This window comes from Sturnira hondurensis, unplaced genomic scaffold (genome assembly GCF_014824575.4).
Source record: "Sturnira hondurensis isolate 20B ecotype Veracruz unplaced genomic scaffold, ASM1482457v3 Scaffold0023357, whole genome shotgun sequence".
Taxonomy (NCBI): Eukaryota; Metazoa; Chordata; class Mammalia; order Chiroptera; family Phyllostomidae; genus Sturnira; species Sturnira hondurensis.
The window spans coordinates 300,463-305,987 of NW_028095988.1; the positions used below are offsets into that span (position 1 = coordinate 300,463).

At 38.6% G+C, this 5,525-nt stretch overlaps 1 pseudogene; it reads right to left on the reverse strand.

Annotated features, from left to right (window-relative positions):
* Positions 1-3,928: 3,928 nt before the first annotated feature.
* Positions 3,929-4,486, reverse strand: LOC118980814 (coiled-coil-helix-coiled-coil-helix domain-containing protein 2-like; annotated as a pseudogene).
* Positions 4,487-5,525: the final 1,039 nt, after the last annotated feature.

Genomic DNA, 5,525 nt, shown 5'->3' on the forward strand with positions numbered 1-5,525 from the left:
GATTGGAAGGCATTAAATTGTAGGAAAATTTACTTTTTTTGCAATCACAAACATTAATGAGTAAGCCAGCACAAAGGTAATTTTAATTTACCATGTACAAGCATACCTCATTTTATTGCGCTTTGCTTTATTGGGTTTCACAGATGTGTCTCTACAAATTGAAGGCAAGACATTCCACCAGCAAAAAAAGATCATGACTTGCTTTACTGCGATACATCCTTTATTGCCATTGTCTGGAAACAAACCCACAGTATCTCTGAGGTGTGCCTGGACTTACAAATTTCTTGATGAAAGACAACTAAAATAGCTTGGGTTCAGTTTCATTGAATCCAAACACATACGAATATGATTTTGTGGACATCATTTTTTGTTTACATAAATTTACCTACTTAAAATGAGATAATGGGGGGAGGGAAGCAAGGTTTGATTAAATAAACTTTTCTCTGTATTTGTCTTTGCACTATTTTATGTTATGCATGTCCTTATTTTTCTTCAAGACTCCTCCCCACATTTTGGGTATTAATTTTAAACAGGGAAAGCTTGCTACATTGTAAAGATTATTGACATTTATTTTACACAAAGGCTTAAAGCTTAACTTTTGGAAATAATGAGTTAACTTTTCTATATGTGTTTACTTGTGCTTTGTGGAATTTTGGGTCATTCCAGTCATCAAGACATTACATGTAATATTTCTTGCTGCCTGTGAAAAGATGTATTTTAAAGAATGTATAACCAACACATCATTAAGTTTTTATTAGTATGTAGAGGATTTGTATCTAATTTGTGAATGTGGTTTTACTGTAGTTTGTCATTGTAAATGGAACAAAGTACATTACAGTTATTCTAAAATGTACATTCTGTAAGAATTGTAAATATTACACTTGATTAAATACTTTGTATGCTAAAAAATTATAAGTCAATAAAAATTTCTGGCATAGTTCTTTTATGCTCAGGTTTTCACTTTATTGTAAACTACAACTATAGACGTGTCTGTCATGTTTAAGGTCCTGTTTTCCTTTCCAGCCCTGTCAGATTCATCCAGATCGCTCCTATTTCCTGATTGCTTCAGTAAGGAAATCCATTTTGATCTTTTACAATTTTTCTTCTGCCTCATTACAGAGTTGTATGGCTCCGAATTCACTAGATAAAAACCACAAAGGTTTTGGGGGGCCCTAACTTTTTTTTCTTTCCATTACGATTGACATGTATGTTGAAGTTTCTAATCTACACAACATATTCACACTCAGTCCTTTTAGTAAACAAAAACATTTTTATATGAATTGAGATAAAAGGAATGGAAGGATTGAAAGAACAGATTTGGAATTTAATCATCTAATTTTGCCTTTAAAAGCTAATTGAAAACAGACATGTAAAACTTTTCTATGCAACTTGCTTTATTCCCCTTCATTTCATTTTCAGAATAGCTCTCTGAAAAAGAGAACCCATGCAACTAGTCAGTAAATGTTTTGAATGGAAACAAAACATGCTTTTTTTTCGTATTCCAAAACAATGCATTTTCATTATAGAAAAATGTTCTGGTAACAAGTAAAAAGATAATCATAATTCTATCATCTGCCCAGACTGTCCAATGTGGTATCCACTGGCCCCTTGTGACTATTCTAATTTAAGTTGAAATACACAAAATTAAGAGTTTGGTTTACCTTTTGCACTGCCGGGGTTTATGAGCTCACAAATGTACCTTGTGACTACCGTTTTCAGCACAGCAGGTACATAACCATCACCGTAGAAAGGTCTATTGGATAATAATGCTGGGGGAAACTTACTTCTTTGGTATATGCCCTTACAGACCTTTGAGTATTTATGTATGGGAATCACACTGTTTTGGTACCTGCTTCTTTCACTTAGAGGGAAACGCATTTTTAAGTCTTTAAGTGTTCTGTATCACTTTGGGGGAGAATTTTAATACTTTGTTATGAAAAACTTCAAACATATAAAAAAGTACAGAGAATAACTTCAATAGCTATTACCTCGTGACTACCATTGTTTTTTTTTCTGTACTCCCACCCGTGTTTTCCCCAGATTTTTTAAACGAAATCCCAGACATTTAACCAGCAAATTGTTCAGTATTTATCTCCAAAAGGGCTCTTTTTTAAAAAGCCAATCATAATACCACACTTTAAACTAGAAAATTGTAGTCAGCATTAAAAGTTTCATGATTGTCTTAATTGTGTTTTTATTTTATTTATTTTTTTTAAATATTTTATTTATCTAGAGGGGAAGGGAAGGAAACATCAATGTATGGTTGCTTCTCATGCATCCCCTGCAGAGAACTGGCCCCTGCCGGAAACTGGCCTGCAACCCAAGCATGTGCCCTGACTGGGAATTGAACTGCGATAGTCTGGTTCACAGGCCCGCGCTCAATACACTGAGCTACACCAGCCAGGGCCTGTGTTTTTATTTTAAAAACAGATTCTTCAAATCAGAATTCATGTCTTACTTATTACTGTTGGCTAATATGTCTCTTCAGTGTATAGATTCTTCCGCTATTTTGAAAAAGTGCTATTTGTGCCCTGACCAGTGTGGCTTCGGTGATTGGGCATTGTTTGGTAAAGCGAAAGGTCACCGCTTGGATTTCCAGTCAGGACACATGCCTGTGTTATAGGTACAGTCCCTGGAAGGGGCACGTATGAGAGACAACCAGTCGATGTTTCTCTCCGTTTTTTTTTCTCCCTTACTCTCTCTAAGAATAAGTAAGATCCTTTTTTTAAATGCCTACTTGCATTTGTTGAATACATCACTTTTATTGAAAGCACCGTTTTAGTTTAGCCCATTTATTGATGAACAACTTGTTCCAGTTTCTTGGCATCATAAGCCTAGCTCTGCTTTATTCTTACGGCTATTTGAGTACATTCTCAATTAGTTCCTTAGCATGGATTCCCAGACCGCTGGTTTACAAGGGGTGGGTATACCTTTATGGCTCATCCAATGAGTCAGGCACTTTGTTGGGTACTAAGAATAGTACTGTAAAAAGGTAGACACGCCCCCTCCTGTTCTCTTGGAGTTTTGCTTTCTTGCAGCAGAGAAAGATGGGGAGTGGGTAATTTGTAGGTGCCCCTTATGAGATTGTGGAGGGAGGGGCCTCAGCAGGACACTGGATGTGTTAGTGTGTAGAGGCCACTTGTGGAGGCAGTGACATCTAAGCCAAGATCTGGAGCAGAGGCAGGGTGAAGGTCTAGGGCAGTGCTTTTCAAACTTTGGTCTGCAAAACGATCATGGTTGCGGCTCAGGCTCATTGAAAATAGGGCGTGAGCCTTTATGTTTTTACTAACCTCTACTCCCCTCCCAGGGACTTCTAAGGTCCACCAAAATTTGAGAACCAGTGTGTTGGGGAGAAACAGTCATCTGGGTAGGAGAGAGAACTGGAAGTTCTCTTAAGAGGCCAGAAAGATGTGGGGATGCCAAAGGGCCCTCCAGAAAAATTGTACCAGTAAACAAACCCTCATCTGCTGTGAAAGAATATGCCTAGTTCTCTGTATCCTTGACAATTCTGGGTAGTGGTCAATTAAAAAATGATAATCTACTCAACATTAGAGATGTGGAAATGACACAACAGTGAAAACTAATGGCCAAAGTTAAAGCTAGAACTGAAGGGTAATTGTGCTTACCTAAATTTTTTGTCTATTTAGCCATGTTATTATAAACCAGATGCATCTATTTTAAACTGAGGAAATTGCATTATCATCTGACATTCTACTTTCTTTTTCATGAGGGGGTGGGAATCACTTTATACTAATTGATTCATAAACAGTAACCTCATAAACGCTGGTTTAAGGAAGCCGTACGACCATTTATTTGCCCAACCCCAAACTTGATAATACCAGCTCAATGAACTTCTACACAGTAAGAGCACTCTTTCATTGCAATTCTGAGGCAAGAAAACTATTAGAGATAAGGGGGTTATGTTTTGATAGAGGTTTGGTAGTTTCATACTTTCACAAACAATTATATTTTATACCAAATTAACTTGGTCATGAGATGATTTTCCGTTTCTTCAATTTGAACTTCTTTATTAGGCTAGTTCATTCACAAATCTGCACTGTTCCATCTTGCGGAAATCCTCACAAAGCTTAAGGTCACTCTGATCTGGGCACACTCCCAAAACTTTCATCTCATGTTCCAAACTGCTGCTGCTGCTGGTACTGCCAAGCAGGCTGAATTTCCTGAGGCTCCTGGTAAGTGAGGTCAGGCCCTGAGGGCTCAGCATACTTCCTCCACTGAAGCCCCCATTGATAACATGACCTAGTGTCCCAACAGCAGAGCCCACCGCCACACCAGCTGCTGTGGTTGCCATCTGGGCCATCAGACCTGGCTGCCAGGGTGCAGCAGTAGGTGAGCCAATAGCAGATGGTGGAGCCGGTGCTGCCGGCTGTGTTGCTGGTGCTGGTCTGGACGCAGCTCTCATCTGAAGTGCCGGCCAGCCGGGCGTGGCCACGGGGAAGGTGCATCTTTGGCTTGTGGGCGGCATCGCAACTCCCTCTACAAAGGCGAAATTCGGAGGAAACCTCTGTAGTTTCTGTTACATGGGAGAGAGGAAGACAGGAAGGTTCATTTTATTGTCTGTTTTCCCCTGCTAGAATGTAAACTCCATGAGGTCAGGTATTCTTGTTTCTTCACTGCTGTATCAAGAGCTACTACACTTGGCATGTTATATAGTGAAGTCACTCAGTGTCTGCTGAATAAATGGCTGCTTTCAGCACTGTTCTAGCTTTAGTCAACAGTATACTTCAGGAAGCTGCAAAATCAGTTTTTCCTATGGTCAAAGAATTGGGAATAAAAGAATGTGGAGATTAAGACCAGTCTCTTGAGTATTTCCCTGTGTCTACTGATTTTCTCTGTAAAAATTAAATTATCTTGTTATTCATTTTTTTAAAAGATTTTATTTATTTATTTATTTGTAGAGGGGGAAAGGGAGGGAGAGAGGGAGATGTGAAGAGAAACTGATTGGTTGCCTCTTGTACACGCCCCTACCAGGGACCCAATCAGCAACCCTGACCACAATTGAACTGGTGGCCTTTCACACTGCGGGATGGTGCTCAAGCAGCTAAGCCACACTGGTCAAGGCTCATTTCTTATTCATAGATTCCAGGATTAGTGAGGTCTTATAAAGGTCTGAAGAATAAAATACTTGTTGAATAAATTCTATAGTAAGTAGCAGAGGAAAAAATACCTTATTGATGGTATAGGGTTATCAGGGACAATAGATTAAAAAGCAAAGCAGTACCAACCATGTAGTAAACAATAATTAACTATGCTAGAAACACCATGCTCAAAAAAAAAAAAAAAAGACCCCTGACCGGTGTGGCAGGGGACTAAAAGGCACTATTTGAGAATTATTTCTCCCTTATGAACAAAATCAGAATGCAATAATAATACAGCTACAGCACACTGTTGTGGGGATTCTGTAGAACACGCAATGAAGTCTTAATAGAGATTTGGGGCTTAGTCTTTGTAAATAGCCAATAAAAGCTATTGCTGCTAAATTATGTTTTGGTATTTTTTGGATG